This window comes from Lontra canadensis, unplaced genomic scaffold (genome assembly GCF_010015895.1).
Source record: "Lontra canadensis isolate GAN:19392208 unplaced genomic scaffold, GSC_riverotter_1.0 scaffold74, whole genome shotgun sequence".
NCBI lineage: Eukaryota > Metazoa > Chordata > Mammalia > Carnivora > Mustelidae > Lontra > Lontra canadensis.
Window position 1 is genome coordinate 8,261,161 of NW_022631068.1, and position 26,053 is coordinate 8,287,213.

Sequence of the window (26,053 nt, forward strand, 5' to 3'; positions counted from 1 at the left end):
GACCATGGTGGTGGGAAAGGAGAGGAGGGGATGGATTTGAAAAATGCAAAGGATAAAAAAAATTGGAGGAATTTGTGTGGAAGTATGAGAAAATGAGTTCTTTTAAATAAGTTGTGAAGAGGAGGAAAGTGGACAAATGGATGGGGGAGCCCCTTAACAGAATGGAAGGAGATTGAGTACATTTTTGGTAAAAGAGAAAGGGGAGAAGGAATAAAGATAATGAAGACAAAATTTAGAGACCTATATTAAGTAGTCAGAATTCTAGAAGAAACTCCAGGGGATATGAATATTATCACTAGGTGAAGAGTTGAATGTGGAGAACAGGAAGGGACATAACAACTTGGAAGAAAAGTTGGTTAAGATGAAGGAAGTTATGGATAAATTTTGATGTAGATGAAGGACAGTTCAAAGGGGATGCTACCCAATGGCCTTTAGTTCATCAGTGAAAGTTAGGCCCTTTCTGACTCTGGGGAAGTTTCCTGTCCCTCTAGACAAATGTCTTGGCAAGCCTTATCTGTACCTGTCACATATACCCTTTTTCCAATTTCTTTCTTTCTTTTTTTTTTATTATTATGTTCAGTTAGCCACTGTATAGTACATCATTAGTTTTTGGTGTAGAGTTCAATGATTCATGAGTTTCATGTAACACCCAGTACTCATCACAACATGTGCCCTCTTTAGTATCCATCACCCTGTTACTCCATTCCCCACCTCAACCCATTTCCCAATGTCCTTCAACAGATGAATGGACAAAGAAGATGCTGTACATGTATACAATGGAATCTTTTCTAGCCATCAGAAAAGATGAACACCCATCATTTGCGCTAATTCCAGTTTCAAAATTCCCTCTGTAGCACACCTGTTGGTACCCTACTTTTTCCCCCAGTCCTCCGGGGAAAAAAAATAATCTCAAGAGAGATGAAGTTAGGAAACATGAGATCCAATAAAATGAGGTATTGCTTCAAAGAAAATATAGCAAAATGAATTTAGAAAAGTAAATATAGCCAAAGATTGTTGGGTCCGTTATCAAAGGAACGAGACTGAGACAAAGTTACGCAAAGCCTTATTCTATGCCAAGCATTAGAAGTTAGACAGACCGGCCAGGGAAATGAGGCTAAGACAAAGTGAAAGTTATGTAAAGCTTTATTCTATGCCAAGCATTAGAAGTCAGACTGACCAGCCAGGGCCACCTCTGAAGAGAGCGACGCCCCTTGGTCTTACAGGCTAATTTTTATAGGGCACAATTGCAGACATCTACATATGTGGCTTTGGCTGATTGGATGTCTCCTACCTGTGTGTTTTAGTAACGGTTACCTGGAACCGATACTAGTAACTGTTGAGGCGTTTATTAAACAACAAAATGGCCTTGTTCTAGGTATGTGTTTTAGTAATAGTTACCTGGAACTGATATAAACAAAATGGCCTTGTTTTTAGGTGTGTGTTTTAGTAACAGTTACCTGGAACTGATATCAATTACTGTTGAGGCATTTATTAAACAACAAAATGTCTACCTAGGCAACATGGAGTCACTATGGCTAAGTAGGTCCGGGCAGGCCCTAGGAGGTTAACATGTTTTAACATGGAATCGACCCCAACATCCCCTCCTTTTCTTTCTAGAGTAGTCAATTCTTTGACTTTTTAAAGAATCAGTTAGTGCTGGAATTAGGATGGGAACCGCAGGTTTTGTCTGTTTTATTTCTGCAGTAAGATGTTGGAATCCCTCGGGTCCTCTATAGGATGACAGTAAACAGTCCCTTCCAATGAGACTTCAAGTTTTTAACTCAGTGGCGGTGTATTCAAACCAAGTCTTTGGGTTGGTAAGGATGTGGTTTTACTTCCATTTCCATCTCAGTGTAGGCAGTTCAGATCCCTGCGTGGGCTCTGTAGTGCCGGTAGTGACTGGAGTACAGACTGATCAGTCATTTTTGTTAGGTAACCTTTTGTAACCATGAGCAGAGTGGAGGGGGTCTCCCGAACATTATTTTAAATGGGGTAACCTTGTTTAAGTAGGCTGTACATTGCGCCCTAAGGAGGGCGAAGGGAAGGAGATCCATCCATCCTCCGCCAGTTTTCAGAATTAACTTTGTCAAGGTTTCTTTAAGAGTCTGGCTCATTCTCTCTACCTGTCCAGAACTCTGGGGCCAGTAGGCACAGTGTAGTTTTCAATCAGTGTCCACGGCCTTGACCAATGCCCGTGAGACTGAACTCACAAATGCTGGGCCATTGTCTGACCCGATCGCGAGAGGCAACCCAAACCAAGAAATTATTTTTTTAGTAGTTTTTGGCTACTATTTCTGCCGTTCCATGCTTGGCAGAAAAAGTTTTTACTCAGTCTGAAGAGGTATCTACAAAAACTAACATATTATTTTATTTTATTTTTGTAAAATCCACTTCCCAATGAGCTCCTGGTTTTTTACCTCTTTCTCTTTTTCTTTTTCCATCCTAGTTTTTCCGCTTTTACTGCCTGACATTGAGCACATCTATTAACTATATCCTGAGCCATATGCCCTAATTTAGATACCTGAAATTGCTTGCCCATGAGTTTTTTAAGTTTCCGTGTCCCTAAATGAGTACCCTGATGTATTTGGTTTACTAATTTTTTTTTTTTTTTTTTTTAAGTCTTCGAGGAAGAATTAACTTTTTTGTCCTGGTCTTAGCCCAGTCCTCTTAATAGTCTAATTTAGTCCATTTTTGTAAATATTTTAAATCTTCCTCTGAATAATCTGGTTTTTCTGGTGGGGCTGGAGCTGGGAGTGTAACCAGTTCTTAAGTCGTTTTTCTGGCTGCTTGCTTTGCTGTTTGATCTGCTAATTGGTTTTCTTTTGAAACCAGATCAGTCCCCTTTTGGTGTCCCAGGCAATGCATAGTGGCCACTTCTTTCGGGTCCCAAATAGTCTGGAGGAGAGCCAGTATTATTTTTTTGTTTGTTTTTAATTTTTTTTTTTCTGCTATTAATAGGCCCCTTTCTTTATAAATAGCCCCATGTATATGGAGAGTAGCAAAGACATACCTGTTGTTCCTAGAGATGTGTGGCAGGGCTGCTTTTCAGAGTTCCTGCTCAGGAGAAACCATTGCAGCCCCTGCATACCTCTTTTCACCCGCCATGTAGCTACCCCCGTCCATGAACAAAGTCATCTCCACATCCGGGAGGGGAGTGTCTCTGAGATCCAGCCTTATTCCTGTGACCTGGGTTAGGACCTCCCCGCAGTTATGTGGGTAGGGCAGGGGTATCGGTTGGTTACCTGTTTCCTGGACTCAGACAGTGAACGCACTCCTTCTTGGAGATCAAAGCCTACATAAGTGGCTTGTCCCCCACAAGCATGACTTATAGTCCTCAGTGGCTATTAGCAAGTACTGTGGTCAGTCAGCTCCTCTGGAAGCAACATGGCTGGACTTAGCACCGCCGGGGACCAGAAAGTCACTTTCAGTTCGTTGAGGAGGAGGGCCTGATACCCCGTCACTCAGGCGTTTGTTCTTGTCCAGGTGAGCTGGCCTTGGAACACTTTCTGTGGGTTGGACCACTCAAAAGCAAAGAGGGGCTGAGACTCTCTTGTATTCTTGAGATCTAAGACAGTATACATGGTTCTCTTGGGGCTCAGGAGGGAGAGTAGGGTATAGGGGTTAGGCACCATCGGGTGGATATCTTCGATCCATTTGTTAACTTCCCGCAAGTCCTGAATGGGTCGGTACTCCCTAGTTTCAGCCTTTTGATGGGAAGCAAAGGTGTGTTCTATGGATATCCCTTCCTTTGCTTCCCAGGGGAGGGAGTACTGATGTGAACAGCCATAGGCCAAATTTAAGGTCCTTTCTGTTGTTTATTTATGTCTTTTTGTGCCATTTCCCCCCTGTACCCAGACTTCCACTTCAGATTGTTTTCTCATAGGCTCTAGTAATGATGAAAATTGGGCTCCCAAGTCCATCAAAAAATCAATTGATTTTTCCTCCACCTCAATTTTTACCTGAGGTTTGGGGAGGGGCTCTGAACCATGGTCCCTTTAGTCTCTGGTGGCCAGCATTGCCGTCTTCTTTTTGGGGCACTCCTTGGCCCAGTGTCCTTCTTCCTTGCAGTAAGTACACTGATCTGAAGCTAAGACTTCTCATCAGTTTTTTTCTATACTTAGGCTTTTCTTTCCATTGACCACTTTTTACCTGCCTTTTTCCTTTTCATTGACCTCTTTTCCTTTGTTTTCTCCCCGTCTCATGTAATGCCAAAACTTTAACTATTTTTCTAGTCTGTTTTTCATCTTCTTGTGTATCTCTGTTGTTAAACACCTTTTCTGCTATTCCCACTAACTCAGTCAAATTCTTCCCTTCAAATTCTTCAATTTTCTGAAGTTTTCTCCTTATATCTGGGACTGACTGACTGGCAAAGGCAAGATTTATTGCCCTCTGATTTTTGGGCGCCTTGAGGTCAATTGGGCTATATATTTTATAGGCTTCCATAAGCCTTTCTAGAAAAGCCCCTGGAGACTCATCCTTATCTTGAGTCACCACACTAATTTTAGATAAATTTATGGGTCTCCTTGCAGTCTCATGGAGGCCTCCCAGCAGAGCCTGGTGGTAGAAACATAGACTCTCCTTACCTTTATCAGAGTTTGGATTCCAGTCAGGGGGTTCCTTTGGGCAGTAGTTCTTCATTCGCCGGGGATTGAGGTCCCATGTTACTAATTCTGGTTTAGTTTGAATGTAGTTTTAGTTAGTTCTGGAAATTTTTATTCATTTCAGTTTCAGGATTTCAAGATATCAAAGACCTGTATTTGTCCTGGAAGTCTCCCATATGAATTTTCTTTAAGACAGAATTTATTTTATAAGAGAATTAAAATAATTATAAATGACAAAAATTCAGAATAGATATGGTTTTACAGTTTAATTGGCAAGAAAATCAGGTTACTTCTGTGACACATAACATTTTAATATTTACAATATCAAGTTGATTTTATCAAAAGGTTAAAACTTTAGGAAATGCACAGAATTTCTATAATAGTTATAGCATTTACCCATATGTAACCCAAGGTTTATCATTGGTTTAGCAGTACTTTTTGAGTAATTAGCATGCAAGAAAACTTTGTTTTTTTGAACAGAGAGAAAGCAGATTTTTTACACCAGTGTTTTTTTAGTTTACATAATAGTCAACATTTACTTGAGTGGATTACCAATATAGATTTCCCATGACACAGGGCTTTAGTCTTTTTTTTTTTTTTTTTTTTTGAGAATAGAAACATTTTACAGGAAAAGATTTATTAGTCTTTTTTTTCTTCTTGTGAATACATCCATCAAAACTAATCTAATATGGTTAAATTTCCAACATATTTCATTGTTTTCTTTCAAACCTATAAACCAAGGCAAATAAAGGTCACTTACCCTAAGCCTTTTATGACTTACTAAATACCCTCAAGTTTAGTTTTTATTATTATTTTTTTAAGTGCTGGTGCAACCAGATATTTTTATTTTAAGACAAAACTATTTACTCTCTTAAGCCCTCTTTTTTGTGTGTGTACAATTTTTCTAAACTTACTATCAGTTATAAGTTAACTGCCTTTCCTCTGTTTTTTTTAGACAACATTAAAACTTTTAATAAAAACCTTAATAGTGTTTTTCTTTTGGTAGTCTAGAATACATGGAGTCATTTCATGTGATTTATTATTTTGATGAGTTACATTTTAAAATTCATTTTAATTTTAGTCTGTCCTGACCATACCTAAAATTTCTTTTTTGAAGATTCTTCTTCACAAACCTTTTACAACTTTTTTGCATTTAGGTTTTGTCCCAAGCCATTTTTTTTTTTTTTTTGTATCTCCTCCTTTTTACATATAGGGTTGTTTTTCTTACTTTCATCAGTCTTAGTTACAGTTAGTAGAATTTTTTATTCTTAGAAACACTTTAGTCTCTAGTGATGGCTGAGTATTAACCAATTTTGAACAGTTACAACAGAATTCTGTAGATGGCAAATTTATGAATCAGTTAAACACAAAACATGTTTACCAACAGATTTAAATATTTTTAGTTTCTTTGCAGTAAGAAGTTAAAAGCACAAACCTGGTTCCAGTAATTAATGCTTTAGTATTTTATCCCATTTGGTTGAGACCTAGATGTCCAACAGATTTAATTCCATTTGTCATCCAAGTAAACCTTTAGTGTTTCAGGTTACTAAAGACTTTGAAAGCTATTTTAACAATTACCTATTAAAGCTTTGAGACAGACAATTAATCATTAGTTCAGTTATTTCTTTGCTAACAGATTTTAACAAATAACATGAGCTTATTTGACCTTCAGTAAACTTTGATTGAAGTTTCACATTTACTGCTGTAACTTTAAAGACATGTCTATTTTAATTAAACCAACAAACTTAATTTAGTTTAAATTCTGATTTACATTTCACCTGGACCCACTCCACTTTTAATGTTTACCTGAGACACGGGTGGGAAGATCTGGAGTGGGGGGTGTTAAGTCCAGGGGTGCTCTTTTTGTTTCTTGACAGTGAAGAGAGAAGGAGCCATGGTGCAGGAAGCACCGAGGATGGTCTAGAAGCCAGTTATGCAGGCTGCACCCAAGCTGGTGCAGAAACAGAAGGAGGAGACAGAACAAAGTGCTGCCAGAATGCCCCGCCAGCAAGGGGGAGGGGCTAGTCTGTCCAGGTTGGGCCAGGGAAGGCAAGGAACTTCCCCTAAACAAAGGGAGTTTTGGCAGCTGCTTGGGAATATTACTTAAAGTCTCTGTCTCGAGTTAGACCAATCACAGTTGGCTCCACTTATAGCCATTAACATAAGAAATGAGCAAGGGAGAAATCCCACATCTATTAGGAGGAACGGAGAGATGAAAGTCAGAGTCCCCTTACTCTCTGCTTGTCCCATTTCTTCAAACACAACAGACAACAAAAAGACAAAGACAACACAGACCCGGTGGCCCTTACCCAGTACCTGCTGCCGGTGGGGATTTTCTCAGTCCCCTACAAACATTCGCCAGTGGGGATTTTCTTGGTCCCCTAGAAACGAGTAACAAAACAGAGCAAAAAGACAAGACAAAGACACACAGACCCAGCGGCCCTCACCCGCTGGTGGGGATTTTCCCGGCCCCCTACAGATCCAGAGGACCGCCTAGGGGGGGCTCAGACCCCCAGAGAATCTACCAGAAGAGGGATGGGGCATCCCCATATCCACTCCAGCCCTGGGGAGCATGGCTGCGTCCAGCTTCTCCCCAGTGGTCCATACCCTGGAGCTCCACAACCAGACAGACCAGATCTCACAGAATATGGAGCTCTTACCTCCGGAGGCTTTTCCCAGAAATTCTGATGCTGGCTCAGTTCTCTTCGTTTGATCCCAGGCGAGCCCCCATATGTTGGGTCCATTATCAAAGGAATGAGACTGAGACAAAGTTATGCAAAGCCTTATTCTACGCCAAGCATTAGAAGTCAGACTGACCGGCCAGGGCCGCCTCTGAAGAGAGCGATGCCCCTTGGTCTTACAGGCTAATTTTTATAGGGCACAATTGCAGACATCTACATATGTGGCTTTGGCTGATTGGATGTCTCCTACCTGTGTGTTTTAGTAATGGTTACCTGGAACCAATACTAGTAACTGTTGAGGCGTTTATTAAACAACAAAATGGCCTTGTTCTAGGTATGTGTTTTAGTAATAGTTACCTGGAACTGATATAAACAAAATGGCCTTGTTTTAGGTGTGTGTTTTAGTAACAGTTACCTGGAACTGATATCAATAACTGTTGAGGCATTTATTAAACAACAAAATGTCTACCTAGGCAACATGGAGTCACTATGGCTAAGTAGGTCCAGGCAGGCCCTAGGGGGTTAACTATGTTTTAACATGGAATCAACCCCAACAGATGATATAAATCAAAATTAATAGTAAGTCCAAAATAAAATTAGCAATTTATTTGTATCCCAATAAATGTAAATTTGTCAGTAAAATGTAGTAAGGGATAAAAATCACCTAACATTCACTTATTTCCAATGTATTAAAACCAGCTTCTAAAAGATAGGGTTAAATGCTAATCCATTCTGTCTGTACAGTATCATGTACATGTAGAGAGAAGCTAATAATGCTTTTTCAGTTACAGGCTTATGCTTCTTTCCCATGGTCCTTTTTAGGCATTATCAAGTTCCCTTAGGTGGGTGCTCTGAGATGCTGGACTCTCCCTTTATCATCACTGTCCTGGAAATCTGTGTTGGACTCTGCAACTAAATGTTAGATAATCAGTTCCACGAACATGTGTTAAGAGCACAGAATTTGGAATTCAACAAATCGATTGTAAATCCTGGCTTCTGCCAGTTATTCAATGCACATATGAGATACTGAGAAAATTAAACTGGAGACTGTGATTATTCCTTTTGAAACAGAGATAATAATACAAAACAATGACCCTAATAAACTAAAATGTATAAATGCTAAATTTATAGCACAATATCGAGCATATAGTGTACCTAGTGTTTAAGAGCATAGATTCTAAAGGCAAACTGCCTGGATCTGAATTTGTGCTCTGCTACTAATCAGCTGTGCAACAAAGGCAAATTTTTAACCAATTTCTTACCAGCAACATGGAAATAATACTATGTTCCTCAAAAGTTGTTATGAGGACAAACTAGAGATTATTAGTTTCAGACTTATTTGTTCTAATGAAATATCATTGCGGGGAAGTGTCCATCACAGAATTCTATATGGGGTTTGGAAATAAGAAAACAATACGTGCATTCATCAAAAGAATTTCCACAAAAGGACTTCCAAAAACAACAGGAAACATAAGATCTTTATATTTGCTGAAAGTAATTATTCTCTGCACTAGATTTGATGAAAGACTAGAGAATTGTCATCTTGATCCACCCTCAGTGCACTGAGTTGGATTTAAATGTTTCAAAGAAAATTAAAAATAGCAGCCTTGCTTTTCATCACTATATGAAACACATTGAAATTCAGGATTTTGTGAAATTATAGACAGTCTTTTTGAATCTCCTTGAGTGCTGGTGTTAGGCTTTCCTATGACATGTTTAGTCCTCTTTGATCTCCTCTTTATGAAAGCAAGAATATTTTCTGAGTGTCTGTACCTACCTAACCTAGGAAGTTTTTCAAATCAAGTATACTCAAAAACCAAACTTTTCTCCTTTGTAGGCTATTGCATAAGTTCTACTTGCTCAATAATAATAATAGTGATGAATTTAATTTGCAGAGTCCTTTATGGTGATTACCATAAGATTACTATTTATCAGGTTATCACAATAAATAGAACAGTTATTACTGGAACTATTTTACTTAAAAATGTACTGAAACACAAACCCATGTTTTTTATGCTAAATCTTGTGCACCAAATCACCGTCGCAAAATGCACATTACTTAGAACCTTAGAAGTATTCCTACAAAAAGGAATGAACATTTAAATATGCACTGCTTCTTATGTTATCACAATACTTAAATTTTATAGAGTCCTTGTTCTGTTACTGACTTACTGCTGAGGGTTTTACACTAGTTTTCTCAGTTAAAATCCAGAAAAACATTTTGAGGTGGTACTGCTAGTATTCTGATGTTATAAGTGAGAGAACTAAGGCATTATAGAAGTTAGTAACCCATCTTAAATCTCAAAACTAGGTCATATTGGCAACAGGTTTTGAAGTCATGTGCATCTGGCTTTAGACTCTGAGAGCCTGACCAGCACTTTACATTTGAAACTGTGGCTCTGCTGACAAACCCCTTGCAGACAGAAGAGAGGAAAAAAGGAATAAATGGCAAAACAACAAGAAAGCAATTCATGAAATGGCAATGGGAAGTCTATACTTATCAATATTTACTTTAAATATAAACAGACTAAACTGTCCACTCAAAGACACAGAGTAGGAAAATGGGTATAAAAGCAAGACCTAACTAGATGCTGCCCACAACAGACACATTTCCTCTTTTAAGGACACGTGTAGACTGAAAGTGAAGGGATGGGAAAAGACATTCTATCCTTATGGAAATCTCAAGAAAGCAGAGATAGCTATACTTATATCAAACAAAATAAACTTTAAACCAAGGACTATGAAAAGAGACCAAAAAAGCCATTATATAATAACAAAGGGGCCAATCCATCAGGGGATTATAAAATTAATAAATATGTACCCAAAATAGGAGTACCTCAATATATAAGATGAATATTAACAAATCTGAAGAGAGAATAGACCACAATGTAATACTGTGGTAGTAAGGGTCTTTAGTAGCCCTCTTTCAACAATGGATCGATCATCCAAACAGGAAAGATATGTTGGACTCAAACTATATGTTAGATTAGATGTACCTAACAGATTTTACAGATTATTCCATCTAATGGCATATACCTCTCAAGCATGCATGGAATATTCTCCAGAATAGATCATATATTAGCCCCTGAAACAACTCTTAATAAATTTAAGAAGATTGAAATAATAACAAGCATTCTTTCTAACCTCAATGGTATGAAATAAAAGAATCATAAGAAAACTGGATAATCCACAAATATATGAAGATTAAACAATGTATTCATTCACAATGAGTCAAAACAGAAATCAAAATAGAAATTTAAAAAAATATATACTTTTCAGACAAATAAAAGTGGAAACCTGATACACCAAAACTTATGGGATACAGCAAAAGCAGTTCTAAAAATGAAATTTAGAGGGATGCCTGGGTGACTCAGTTGATTAAGCATCTGCCTTCAGCTCGGGTCATGATCCCAGGGTTCTGAGATTAAGTTCCATATCTAGCTCCTTGCTGAGCGAGGAGCCTGCTTCTTCCTCTGCCTGCCACTTCCCCTGCCTGTGTGCACTCACTCTCTCTCTTTCTGACAAATAAAATCTTTAAATAAAATTAAAATGAAGTTTAGAGTGATAAACACCTGCATAAAGAAAAAGAAAGATCTCAAATAAACAACCTAATTTATACCTAGCAAAGAACTAGCAAAAGATCAAACTAAACCCAACGTTAATGGAAAAAAAGAAATAACAAAATCATAAGCAAATACATGTGACAGAGACTGAAAAGATGATAGAAAAGACAGAAGAAATTAAGAGCTGATTTTTTTTTGGAAAAGATAAAATAGACAAAACTTCAGTTAGACTTACCAAGAAACAAAGAGAAAGGACTCAATAAAATTTCAGTTGAAAGAAATGGTGTTACAACTGATGCCACACAAATAAAAAGGATCATAACAGACTGGTACAAACGATCAGGCACCAAAAAGTTGGACAACCTAGAAGAAATAGATAAATTGCTAGAAATACGCAATGTACCAAGACTGAATCATGCTGAAATATAAAATCTGAATAGACCAATCATTACTAAGGAGAGTAAATCAGTAATTAAAACCCTCCCAGCAAACAAAAGTTCAGGACCAGATGGCATCATTGGTGAATTCTGTCAACAATTTAAAGAGGAATTACTACCAATTATATCAAAGAAAAAAAAGAGAAGATGGAATACTTCCAAATCTAGACTAGGTCAGCATTTCCCTGGTACCAAAGTCAAACAAGTACACTACAAGAAAAGAAAATTATAGGCCAATATCCTCAATGAACATAGATGCAAAATCCTCTACAAAATATTAGCAAATGGAATTCAATCCTGCATTGATAGGATCATACACCATGATTAAGTGGGATTTATCCCAGAAATGCAAGGATGATTCAACACTCACAAATCAGTAAATGATTTAAAAATCATGTGATCATCTGAACAGATGCAGAAAAAGCATTTGGCAAATTCCATATCACTTTATGATAAAAATAAAAGAAAACTCCACAAACTGAGTATAGAGGGAATGTATTTCAACATAATAAAGACCACATTTGACAGGTCCGTAGCTGCTAATGTCATACTCAACTATGAAAAACCAAGATCAGAAACAAAACAAAGAGGTTCCCTCAGAATTAGTTGTTCTAGGCAGAGCAATTAGCAAGAAAAGGAATAAAAAGCACCTGGGAAAGAAAGAAGAAAGTCTCTGTTTGTAGATGACATCCTATACATGAAAAACTCTAGAGACTGACTGTCAGAACTAATAACCTCAGTAAAGTTGCTGAAAGGCACTGTGAGTCTTCTATTTTGATCTGCCAATACTATTGATTCAGAAGATTTTACATACAGAATCTGCACCACTGAGATAAATTTATAAGATAACTCTTTAAAATGGTTCATCATTTTCTGTAGACACAATATTGTGAAAATATCCATACTCTCAATCAAAATCCATCTATAGATTCAATGTAATCTGTCAAAATACCAGTGACATTTTTCACAGAAATGGAAAATAACAAACCTAGAATTTGTATGGAACCACAAAAGATTCCCAATAGCCAAAGCAATTCTGAGAAAGAACAAAATTGATGGCATCACACTTATTGATTTCAACCATATTGCAAAGCTATAGTAATCAGAACAGTATAGTAGTGGCATAAAAACAGATCTATAGACCAACCAATAGGCTAGAATAGAGAGCCCAAAAGGTAAAAAAAAAAAAAAAAAAAAAAAAAAAAAAAACTCATAACCATTTTCTATTCAGGTAAACCTGAATTCAGTTGTCTGCTCTGTTACTTCCTAAGTGATTTAATCCTTGGCAAGTGCTTTGACATCTTGAAGAATCTGTTCTCAAAAAAAAAAAAAAAAAAAAAAAGTTATCTCATACAACACAATAATAATACTTTGTATTAAATAATACTTTATAGGGTTGTTAGGGAAGACTGAATGAGATAATGCATTTAAAGCACACTCAGAAATATTCAATTAATGTTAGCTTCTTATAAGTAGGTAGATAACAGAGTATCAGTTGAGTCCATCTTTCCATTATATGCAAAAATTGGTCTCTGATGCTTCTGGAAACATTTTAGTGATAGCACTAGATGAACATATGGTTGATGGTTTAATTCACAACAGTAAATTCCTGAGGACCTGGAGCATATCTTCATTATTTTAGTTCCTCTAAAGTTCACCATAATACCTTTAACTAATGGTAAATGTTTGATGAATGAAGCAACAAATTAATAAATTGATGAACAAAGAATCTGAGAGAAGGAATAGTTCCTCATTACCCAAATTACAATGTGTTCATGAGATGCTATATCTCTCTTAAAACTTCTTCACACCCGTAGAATCATTCTGTCATGGAGAGTAAACATACTCATTTTAGTGACAGCAATGCTATGAATTTCCATATTAAACACATGCTTTTTTTCATACTCCATCATTAGTCATGTGTATATTGTGAATTTCAGTATCCATGATGGGAACAACTTTGCCTTAATCCAACCTACCACTCTTGCTAGTTATACCCCTTAAGGCTAGACAGAGTCAAAGAAAAGTGAGCTTGGGATTCAGAGCATTTCATTTCCAATATTGTATGTAAAATATTCTAATTTTATTTTAAAACAAATATAAATGGTGAATATTCATTAGTGTCTTTTCATAGATAATGATAAAACTACCATATTTAAGTTTAGTTTTTCAGAATAACCTTATGTTTATTGTCCAGACTTTATTAAAATACCAGAATGTAGCATGTGATCTCATTGAATCCCTGAGAACTTTTAATTTTGTCACTGCTCATTCTCCATGACCAAATTTACCACTGGACTCTAATCCATTCAGGAATCATTCCTGATGGAATTAAAACATATATATATATATAAACCTGTCTCAGTACCTGAGGCACCTGCTATCAAAGGATGGAGATAACAGAGAGTTTCCCATAATGCTGTGTAAAGACACAAGAGGCAACATTTCCTATCCTCTTCCTACAACGTTGGCCATTTGTAAAACCAGCATTCATCTTACTTCCATGGATTAGGGATTCAATTTCCTATTATTATTATTAGGGTAAGGGTCCCTTATGCATGCCAGCCTGCTTTTCTGGGTACTTAAGAAATCCTGATTAACATTTTCCCAGGTCCCTTGGGTGCCTGGGTGGCTCAGTGGGTTAAGCCTCTGCCCTTGGCTCAGATCATGATCTCAGGGTCCTGGGATTGAGCCCTGCATCGAGTTCTTTGCTCAGCGGGGAGCCTGCTTCCCACTCTATCTCTGCCTGCCTCTTTGCCTACTAGTAATCTCTCTCTGTTAAATAAATAAATAATTAAAAAAAAAAAAAAAGAAGAAATAAAGAAAAACAGATGGTACCTGCCAGACTTCTCCACAAAGTTAGCACTTGTCATTTTCCATACTTTATTCTTTGGAAATAAATCATTAAGTTTATCCTACACTTGAGGGAGGGGTAGTTAAGTTTCACCTATTACAGAGGGAATGCCTATGTGTATATTACTTAGAATTCTTCTGTAAGGAATATTCGTCCTCCCCCCATTTATTTATTCATTCAGCCATTTATTGATATTAGAATGGACTCATAAATATTTATTTTAGATTTTAGGTTATAATCCAGTATTATCCTTTTTTTTTTTTTTTCCCTTTAAATAGACTTCATTTTTCAGAGCAGTTTCAGGTTAGAGCAAAATTTAGCAGAAATACAGAGAGTTCCCATATACCCTTTGAGTCCCCCCTCCTAACACACATACAACCTCCTGCACTATTAACACCTCTCCCTAGAGTGGTACCTTTGTTATAATTGATGAACCTCCATAGATACCTCATTATATCGCCCAGATCCCATCATTTACATTATATTTCTTGGTGGTGTAAATTCTATGTGTCTTTTTTTTTTTTTTAAGATTTTATTTATTTGCCAGCAAGAGAGAGTACACACAAGCAGGCAGAGAGGCAGGCAGAGGCAGTGAGAGAAGCAGGCTCCCTGCCGAGCAAGGAGCCTGATGCAGGACTCAATCCCAGGACCCTGGGATCATGACCTGAGCCGAAGGCATCTGCTTAACCAACTGAGCCACCCAGGCATCCCATGTATCTTGACAATTGTATAACTGCAGGTATCCACCATCATATAGAATGTATCCTCATCTTTCATATGAGTAATATGAATTACAGAGATATTAGGTTGCTCACAAAAAGTGATAGAGTTGGCTGACATTGTATGAGTGGAAATAACATCTCATTAAAATTCATTATAAATTTTATTTGAATTATTTTATGTATCATTTCCTTGTAGATATACACTATAATCGATTCATGTATGTTCTTATTTCTGTTTTTTTTTTCATTTTTCCATTTTAATAAATATATAAGTAACACTTAGATAAAGATCTGCCTTGTACTCTACCATAAGAAGGGAGTATGTGAAGATAGAGATCCTGCTTGTTCATTTTTACATCTCTCTTCCTTCCTCATTCATCCCTCTACTTAATAGCATTTGCTACAGTGCCTAGCACCAATACAGGAGGTGATAAATGATTGCTTACTGAATGAATGATTATCTAGTAAGTTACTGAGCTTAAGGTTTTGTCAGGCACACCTTTGAAGCTGATATTATGGAGACCTCATTTCCGAGGTTTCTTGAAGCCACTCTCAGAAGCAAGAAATACGAGCGGAAAGGCGTATTGTTTTGATTTAGTGTCACATACTTAACCTTCTCAAAAAATGACTTAAGAGTTTCACATCCTAGAGGGTGTTTTTATAGAATATTATTTAGAGTCTCATAATATTTTGAGGAAATTCGTAAGTTCCACCTGTGTTAACAACCATCTGTGAACTGCATCAAGCATGTAATCAAGGTTCCAGACCCTTTTGGAAAGCCACTGTTTTTTGAAGTCTAACATTTTTAATGTATAAAAATGGGAATGGTTCCATAATAGTCTTAGTATGATGGACACAAAGGAAAAACAAAAGACCTTTACTTTGGAGCAAATTATTTTGTCTCATACCACATACTTTGTTCATATAGCTAAAGTCATTTTCTGAGTGTTTTTTAAAAGAAATGTCCAAGAATGAACATCTTCCATTTCTGATTTTCTAATAAAGTAAGATCATTCCTCTCCCCATTTTTAACTGACCACATTTTCCTCCAGGAAAACCAGCTACACCCAACCTATTTTTAGGCACTCTAATTTTCTGGACCTAAATATCAGGTTTTATTGAACAAATTCGATTCCCCATTTACCCCCTCCTCCACCTTCTTCAAAATAAGCTCTGTGCCCTACATGGAGTTTGAACTCAGGACCCTAAGATCAAGAGTCACATGCTGTACCAACTGAGTCATCCATTCATTCCAAAATTCCATTCTTTTTGGTTTGTGGAATCATCTTTATTGTGGCACTACGTAACTATTTGTGTTTCACTAATTACATCTTTTTTTTTTTTTTTCTGTTGTCATCTCTGTAGAGTTGTTTTCCTGGTGTTGGTTTATATACCTATAAATGGATTCTGCTATTATCAAATGCTTGAATTTTGGTTGTACATTTAATCACCTGCAGACATTATTTTCCTTTCTGCTGCTGTGGTACAACCATTAAGAATATGAATACTTTGAGTTCTTGGAAGACTAGCATATCTTTATGATATATTGGGGTTTCCTGAATTAATAACTTTTCCTGGGGTCTAATTTAATAACTTTTTAAATTGTTTTATTAATTGGACTCTACCATCTACAACTGATAAAATATGTAATGGACGTATGGTAGTTTATAGCCAAAAGAATAATTCAGAAAGTTATTAAATTAGAAATGCTGTAGCCATCTCCTAATTATGTAGGAGTGTTCTGAAAACAAGAAGCAGAAAGATGGAAAATTACTGGATCCTGGCGATATCCTGGATTACAAAATTAACCAACTCTAGAACTCCTCTATTTTAGGATTTTTTTTTTTTTTTTTTAGATTTTATTTATTTATTTGACAGAGAGAGAGAGATCAAAAGTAAGGAGAGAGGCAGGCAGAGAGACGGGGGCAAGCAGGCTCCCTGCTGAGCAGAGAGCCCCATGCGGGGCTCGATCCCAGGACTCTGAGACCATGACCTGAGCCGAAGGCAGAGGCTCAAAACACTGAGTCACCCCAGGCGCCCTTATTTTAGGATTTCTTATGTGAGATAATAACACTTAGTGTTTAGGCTGTTTTTAGGCTGTTTTTAGTTGGGGATTATATAATTTACAACTAAATGATTTCTAACTAATAGAGTCTTCAGTATGGTAAGGGAGAAAGATAATTAAACATATTAGAAATGAAAACTAACGTATGTCAATGATAAAAAATCTTAGGGAGGGACAGAAGGCAAAGAAAAATGTGATCTTCCATGGGAGAATTTGGAAAGATTCATTAGTGCATGTTATACTCCCAAGTGTGTTTCAAGTGTAAGTGGGAATTTATCTGGAAAAGGATTTGGGGGAAGGTAGAAGTAACCATGAGCTGAGGAACAGAGAAGGGGACTGTTGGGAATAATGCAAGACCTAAAAACCCTGTGCAGATACATGTGTGTATGCGTGTGTTTACACACACAAGTGAACAAGAGAGGAAAGAGAAGAAGGGACTATTTGAAAATGGTGAGTGGTGAGGTTTGGAGTACTGACAGTGAGAAAAGTAACTGGGTAACAGGCAGGTATAGAAAGAGAAGTAGAGGAAGGCTTTAAAGGAGCTTCTGTTTTCAGTCCCAGGAATTGTTATGTTAAGCTGAAAGGCTAAATGAGTCAACAGGAAGATCAATCAACACAATCGCCTTCAGCTTTGTCTTTCACCACATTGCCCTATCAGCATTGTGGAGGTTGCAGGAGGATGCAGTAGATGGGGAACAGAGGGCATCTGTGTGGGGTCAGATGGATGAGAAAGCTGTAACTATATAAAATGTGGGAGGTTGGGAGAGCCAGGTGGTGGGAATTAAGGAGGGCACGTATTGCATGGAGCACTGGGTGTGGTGCAAAAAACAATGAATACTGTTACGCTGAAAAGAAATTAAAAAAAAAAAAAAATGTGGATGCCTCCGGGAATAGAGCTGAGAGTCAAAGTTGGGAGAGAGAATTCAGCAGACATTAATGAGACACTCAAGTCTTCCACTCCGATTGGATTTTCATCACTTCTTATCTTTCCTCAGGCATATTGCTTCCTTTGGGTTCCTTAAAATTAGAACGTTTTCTTATCCCTCAATCCTGTACCTATTCTTCTCCCTCACTCAGGAGGCTCTACCTGGCCTCCTCACCTGGGGAACTGCTCATCCTTCAGGTTTGTTTTCAAGGCTACTTCTTCAGGAAAACTTACCTGATCCTCCCGATGGGTCGGCTCACTATACTGTGCACTACTCTCAAAGCAATCAAAAAATCTTTCATGGTAGTTTTCCAAATTGTACTTAGTTAAATTTTTGTGAGATAACCTGTTGTGATGCCATTCTTCTAGCAGACTGGGATGCAGACAGAAATAAAGTTGCCAATAAACTGATTTTAAAATGGGGAGATTAACCTGGATTATCTATAGGGGCGCAAGGTAAAGCAATCTTAAAAGTGGGCAAGAAGAGCAAAAGGAGGGAGTTGTGACTATGGAAGACAGAGAGAGAGATTTGCTTAGTTTGCAGACAGAGGATGGGAGGTACAGCTGAAGGACATGAGTGGGCTCCAGCAGCTAGTAAAAAAGGACTATATTCTTCTACAGATTCTTGAGAAATTAACATAGTCCTGTTGAAACCTTGATTTTATTTATTTTATTTTTTAAAATTTATTTAACTTAATCTAACCATATGTGGTAAGTGGTTACCACATCAGAGAATACGGATCTTGACGATACCCAGCACACCAGATATGGAAGAAAGCAATCAACTGTTTGAAATTTCTGTAACCTTGCTCTGAGTGCAACAGGGAAAGGCCTCAAACCATTTCAAAATGTTCTTTCAAGCATGCAGGAATGCACAAGAGCACCGCAGACCCAAGCATGCTGAGGGCTTACAGGAAACCTTGATCTTAATTCACTGAGACCATGTCAAATATCTGACCAATAGAATTTTGAGATTCTAGCCTTGCTTTTTTCCACTCAGTGTGTTGTGATTTGTCATAGAAGCAGTAGCAAACTAATATCCTAATATTGCACCAAACTTAGGAACATTATGACTTTGGACAAATGATTTAGCCACTATCTGAGTGTTAATTTTCTTTTCTGCAAAAACGGGATTCTAATACACCTTTTTTCTTCCTCATAATTTACCACTTGGACATGAAGATTTATCATAAAATTGGCATATAACTTTTTTCTAATATCTCCTCTCCTGGAAATGTTATTAGTTGTTGCATCTTTTTTCACTCCCTTGGAATCACAGCGATGTTACCATACCCACCACCGTCTTCACGAGGTATTTGAGAAGGAAGTAGTGACTGAACAGGGGCCACTCTCACTCAGATTACAGAGTCAGAGGAGAAAGCACATTGGGACAGAAAGAGCAAATCGAACAAAAGCACGGAAAGGATAGTGTGTGACTCCTTCAGAAGATACGGAACACCCCGAGGTTGCCACAAGGGGTCCTCTCAAACAAAATAATTTTTGATAATTGGAATAGTACGTATTTATAGGATTTATCACAGACAACTTCTGCTCACATTAGACCAAAAGGAGATTTGGGCACACTCCAGGATTTGTTTTTGTTAAGAATCCAGTCAGCTCTGTTAGTTTTTAGGGAATGATTTGTTGACTCTTATTTAGAGATAACTCTATTATACAGAATCCCACAAGAGGGTCTGTGTTTCCTCTTAGCAATCATCTAACTTTGGTAAACAATCTGAGACTGAAGAACTAGAGAGAAACAGAATGTCAGGAAGCTTTGGGCTTTCAAGTTAAAGCTGTTATTCAGAAATAAGAGGTAACCAAAGAAAAGGATGTGTATTTTCTGCTGAAGTAAAACAGGAGGACTTTAGTAGAATTAGGAACTAGAAGGGCATTAAATTGTATATTAGCTAGTGATATATTTTATTTGTATTATAGCATACTATTTTACCATAAGGATAGAGAAGGAGGTAGAACAAGGAGGAAGCTTTGTTCTTTCATCCTTTTATTTTTTCTTTTTCTAACATTCTGAGTCTTCCCAAAATTGTTCTTAACTATCACCACATAGAGTTTTTCCTGGTCACTCTTTGTCTCATTTTATATTTGTGAGTTAAAGTTTAAAAAGGGATGATTCTCGGAAAATTATAGGTAGATGGCATTCATACCACCTTTCCTTACCACTTCCATTTGTCAACAATCTATAAAATTATCAGAGATTTTTACTAGATCAAAGTACTCAGTATGTAGAAAAATAATATATTTGGTAAATTTAATTTAGTAAATACATATGAGTGTTTATATTCTTCAAATAGATTGTAATTTTTATGTCCCAATTTAAAAAGAAGAAAATTCCTAAAGCAATTACTTGATCTCAAAGCAGACTGTAATGAAGTTAAAGTATATTGTAGCAAACTGGACTCTACAAAAAGATTACTCTGTAAAAGCCCCCTTTCTTTTTACCAGTAGCATGTAACACAGAAACTAGAGGCTTGGGGAGAGTTATTATGTAAATTGAGGGTGAAGAGAGGACATATAGTCAATGGTGATGAATCCTGTCAACTATTATGTCTAATAGGGAGGTCTTAAGATGGAGTTGGAAATACAAAGAAATCAGAATATAACAGCTTAGGTTAATCATTAGCAGTATAATCCAAAAGCATTTTGATTTTGGTGACTCCATGAACATCTCAAAGTCTCAGTTTCTTTACCTCAGAAATGGAGCAAATAATACCGGCCTCACAGAGTTCAGGTAAGATACAGTATAAAGAGTTCTGTGATGTGTCTGTTCTTCTAAGTAGCATCAAACATCTTCCTTCGGTCAATTTTGATGCTAGTTGTGAAGAGTTACAGAGATGAAAGAGGCATTTTCTTTGCCTTTAAAAAGTTCATAATTTGGGGGTACCTGGGTGGCTCAGTTGGTTAAGACTCCCACTCTTGATTTCTGCTTTGATCATGACCCCAGGGTTGTGAGATGGAGCCGCACATGGAGCTCCATGCTGAACATGGAGCCTGCTTAAAATTCTCTCTCTCCTTCTCCCTCTGCTCTCCCCACCACACTGTCCATGTGCATGTGTGTGTGCTTGCTCTCTCTCAAAAAAAAAAAAAAAAAAAAAATCATTATTTCATTTTTCTGTCAGGACCCTGGGAAATAAATTAAGTCAACAAAACAATTCCAGTCATTTCATTCACGTTCATGGTCCTCATTATAAGGAAGATATAGACCATGGTTTGGAGAGGCCAAACCTCTCTGGAGAGGCCAGTGCCTGTGTAGGCTTTGGCAGAATTCATCCCTACCAATAGTGGTCTTTGGTGCCCATCATTTCTCATTGTTTCAGTTCCTCCGTACCCTTCTCTTGGTCTCTAGTTGACAATGATACAGGCTCTATACATCTCATTTATGTCCTCTCTTTTTTTTTTTTTTTTTTATAAACATATAATGTATTTTTATCCCCAGGGGTACAGGTCTGTGAATCACCAGGTTTACACACTTCACAGCACTCACCATAGCTCTCTTTAAGGTACCACCATCCCTTCATTGTCACTTATCAGTTTTCTTAATACCATTGTTTATTTTTTTTTCCAATTTTTTTTTCACTTGTTCAGGTAGGAGAGTAAATGTAATCATTGCTATTCAGTCTTGGTTAGAAATGAAATCTATATCATTCTGTTTTAATAACGCTAAATATTATATTTAAAGTACTTACCAGTTGAAAGAAACATGTTGTGATGTATATGTTTATATATGTTTGCATATATATATATATATATATATATATATTTGCACTTATCATTGCTGTGAGAATACAATTTGTGAGCTAAAAATCAAAGCTATTTTTCCATGCAATTCACTTTCACATTCCCTGATTATTCTTCTGGATCTTTCCACTACGAAGGAAAGAACTTCACACATCACCTATTCCAGTTTCTTCATGTGATATATTAAAAAAACACACACACAGTATATAAAAATCAATGTAGAGAAAACGCACACATGTAATATATATATACTCTCTCCAACAGAACATGAAAATGACTAAGATAAGCCATTGATACTGGGATTCTTCCTTTGACAAGTACACTGCCAAGGATGCTCATTTCATCCACTTATAAAGCAGTTTGTTTAATAGTTTTTATGTTTAAGACAGGTTCTCATGCTGTTTGAAAGGTTTGAGCTTTGGGATTATTCAATAGAAAAGATGAGAGGGGCACCTGGGTGGCTTAGTGAAGTAAGTGTCTGCCTTCAGCTCAGGTCGTCATCCCAGGGTTCCTGGGATCAAACCCCACATCAGACTCCCTACTCAGTAGGGAGTCTGCTTTTTCTTCTGCCCTTCCCCATGCTCCAGCTCTGTTCGCTCAGTCTCAAATAAGTAAATAAAATCTTTTAAAAAAAGAAAAGAGAATCTTGGATGTACTTCTGAGGAAATTTAAAATTATTTTGCTTTGGGAAGAATTATGGAACATATTCAAGTGCTAAGAAAATGAGTATCTAACACATTTCTAAATTACTGGAAGAGGTAGTTGTTTAGTTTCCTGTGGTTACTGTAACATCACAAAAAAATGTGATGGCTTAAAATAACAGAGATTTATTTTCTCACATGTTTAGAGACTTGAAGTCTGAAATCTCACAGTACACACTCTCTCTGGGAGTTTTAGGGGAAAATATGTTCCATGAATGCCTTTTTCAATTTTTGGTGGGTTATGTGAACATTCCTAGGCTTCTGTCTGTATCCTTCTTGTCTCTACCTCATCTTTACATTGTGTTCTCTTCTGTGTATATATATGAAATCTCCCTCTGTCTTAGATAGACACTCAGGAGGATATTTAGGGCCCATCCATGTAATCCATGGTGGTATAGAGTGAACTGTGTCCCCCTAAAACTCACAGGTTGAAGTTTTAACTGTATTTGGCGAAGATGCCTTTAAGGAAGTAATTCAGTATTTAAGGTCTAAGGTTAGAGCCTTGATTTGGTAGGATTTTAAGAGACTCCAGAGAGCTTGCTACCTCTCTGCCATGTGAAAACACACTTAGAAGTCAGCAGTCTCCAAGTAAAGAAGAGAACCCTCACCAGACACCAAATCCTGCTAAATCTGATCTGGGTATTTTCAGCCTCAGGAATTATGAGAAAATATTCTGTTGTTAAAGGCACCCAGTATATGATATTTTGTTATGGCAACCTAATTGGACTAAGACACCAGGTAATTTCCTCTTCCCAAGGTCCCTAATTTCATCACATCCTTTACCATATAAGATAATATTTACTCTTTTGCCATTGGACCTAACATATATTTCTGTGGGGACTCCATTGTATACCAGATAGTGTACTAAGTAGATGCTCTGTTATTGTTTTTGTATTTATTTAAAGAAAACAGTTTATTTTCGATCTGCAATTCAAAAACTTATAAACATCAAAGTATGTGATTAGAAAATAAACATAATTTCAGTGGCAGGCCACCATCCACATTGCTGCATGTACCTATTTCCCTTTTGGCTTTTCAGTGTTCTTATTGAGATATAATTGACACATAACATATTAGTTTTGAGTATATGGCATAATGATTTGATATTCGTATATATTGCAAAAGAATCACTGCAGTAATTTCTAGTTAACATCCATACCCTACATAGTTACAAAACTTTTTTTTTTTTTTTGTGATGAGAACTTTGAAGATCACTCTCCTAGTAACTTTCCAATTATGCGATGTAGTATTATCAACTGTAGTCACCATGCTGCACATTAAATCCTCATAACTTATTTGTTTTATAACTGAAAATGTATACCTTTTAACCTTTTAACCCCCTTCACCCGTTTTGCCCACCACCTAGTCCCTACCTCTGACAACTGTCAATCTGTTCTTTGTCTATGAACTTATTTCTTCATTTTATTTTTTGTTTTTTGATTTTGGTGAGACCATAGTGTTTGTCTTTTTTGTGTGACTTATTTTATTGAACACAATATTCTCAAGGTCCAACCCTGTTGTTGCAAATGGCAAAATTTCACTCTATTTATGGCTGAATAATATTATATATATCTAATAATATTATATTTGTATCTTTATCCATTCATCCATAGTTGGACACTTAATTCTTTTTCTATATCTTGACTATTGTAAATAATGCTGCAATGAACATGGGGATGCATATATCTTTTCAAGTTGTGTTTTTGTTTTCTTCAGAGAAATAAATTGATGGATCATATAGTAGTTCTATTTTTAATTTTTTGAGTAAACTTCATACTGTTTTCCATAATGACCACATCAATTTACATTCCTACCAACAGTGCGGGGTGGGGGGGTGCCATTTCCTCCACATTGTCACCAACAATTGTTATTCTTATCTTTTTTATAATAGCCATTCTAACAAGTGTGAGGTGATATCTCATTGTGGTTTTGATTTGCATTTCCGTGATGATTACTGATGTTGAGCATCTTTTCAAGCTTTTCAAGTACCTGTTGGCCATCTATAAATGATTTGAAAATACTTTTTCCCATTCAGTACATTGTCTACTCCTTTTGGTAATGGTTCCCTTTCCCCTGTGAAGTTTTTTGGTTTGATGTGATCTCACTTATTTTTGCTTTTGTTGTCTTTACTTTGGGTGTCATATCATCTTCAAGACCAATGTCAAGGAGTTTACTAACTACATTTTCTTCTAGGAATTCTATAGTCTCAGGTCTTACATTCAAGATTTTAGTCCATTTTGAGTTCCTTTTTCTGTATGGTATGAAATAGCTGTCTAGTTTTATTGTTTTGCATGTTGCTGTCCAGTTTCCCCACCACCATTTATTGAAGAGACTGTCCTTTCCCTATTGTATAGTCTTGGCATCTGTATCATAAATTATCAAGATGTTTTTTATTTATTTATTTGACAGACAGAGATCACAAGTAGGCAGAGAGACAGAGAGAGAGGAGGAAGCAGGCACCCCACTGAGCAGAGAGCCCAATGTGGGGCTCGATCCCAGGACCCCGGGATCATGACCTGAGCCAAAGGCAGAGGCTTTAACCCACTGAGCCACCCAGGCACGCCCTGTAACATAAATTAATTGAATATATATGTGCAAGTATATTTCTGAGCTCTCTATTCTGTTCCGTTGATCCATGTGTCTCTGTTTTTGTACGAATACTGTACTTTTTTTTGATTTCTATAGTTTTATGATATAGTTCGAAATCTGGGAGCCTGATGCCTTCAGCTTTGTTCTTTGTTAAGATTGTGTTGGCTAGGGGCGCCTGGGTGGCTCAGTGGGTTAAGCCGCTGCCTTCGGCTCAGGTCATGATCTCAGGATCCTGGGATCGAGTCCCATTGGGCTCTCTGCTCAGCAGGGAGCCTGCTTCCCTCTCTCTCTCTCTGCCTGCCTCTCTGTCTACTTGTGATCTCTGTCTGTCAAATAAATAAATAAAATCTTCAAAAAAAAAAAAAGATTGTGTTGGCTATGCAGGGTCTTTAGTGGTTCCACATAAATTTTAGGATTATTTAATCTATTCCCGTGAAGAATGCCATTAGAATTTTGATAAGGATTGCATTAAATCTATAGATTTCTTTTGAGTCATATGGACATTTTAATAATATTGAGTCTTCTACTTCATGAGCATGGAATATTTATGCACTTATTTGTGTCTTCTTGCAGTTTTTTTCATTAATGTCTTATAGTTTTCAGTGTACGGGTCTTTCAAATCCTTATTTCTAAGCATTTTATAGTCTTTAATGCTACTGTAACTGGAATTATTTTCCTAACTCCTCTTTCTTTTCTTTTCTTTTTTTAAGATTTTATTTATTTATTTGACAGGATTGAAAGAGAGAGAGAGTGTGAGCACAAGCAGGGGGAATGGGAGAGGGAAAAGCAAGCTCCCTGCTGAGCAGAGAGCCCAACACAGGGCTTGGTTTGAGAACCCAGGAATCCTGACCTGAACAGAAGGCAGATGCTTAACTAACTGAGCCATCCAGGCATCCCCTTAATTCTTCTTTCTGATAATTAGCATTTAGAAACACAATAGATTTTTATATATTGTTTTTGTATCCTGCAACTGGATTCATTTATGATCCAAAATGTCTTATTAGTTCTGACGGTTTTGGGAGTGATCTTTAGGGTTTTCTATATATGTATAATATCATGTCATCTGTGAACGAAGGCAAGTTTCTGTCTTTCTTTCCATTTGGATACCATATGTTTGTTTGTTTGTTTATTTATTTATTTATTTATTTTGCCTACCTGC

At 37.0% G+C, this 26,053-nt stretch overlaps 1 protein-coding gene, 1 long non-coding RNA gene and 1 other non-coding gene across 3 annotated transcripts in view; 2 read left to right on the top strand and 1 right to left on the bottom strand.

The window, feature by feature from the left end:
• Nucleotides 1-26,053, top strand: part of LUZP2 (leucine zipper protein 2) — a 466,130-nt gene that overhangs the window by 412,315 nt on the left and 27,762 nt on the right. The window lies entirely within an intron of this gene.
• Nucleotides 1,812-12,004, top strand: LOC116881432. Its single transcript, XR_004385407.1, has 3 exons — nt 1,812-1,883; nt 4,691-4,695; nt 11,994-12,004. It is a non-coding gene; the product is annotated as an uncharacterized LOC116881432 (long non-coding RNA).
• On the bottom strand, nt 18,632-18,762 carry LOC116881468. The gene has a single exon (XR_004385419.1). It is a non-coding gene; the product is annotated as a small nucleolar RNA SNORA9 (small nucleolar RNA).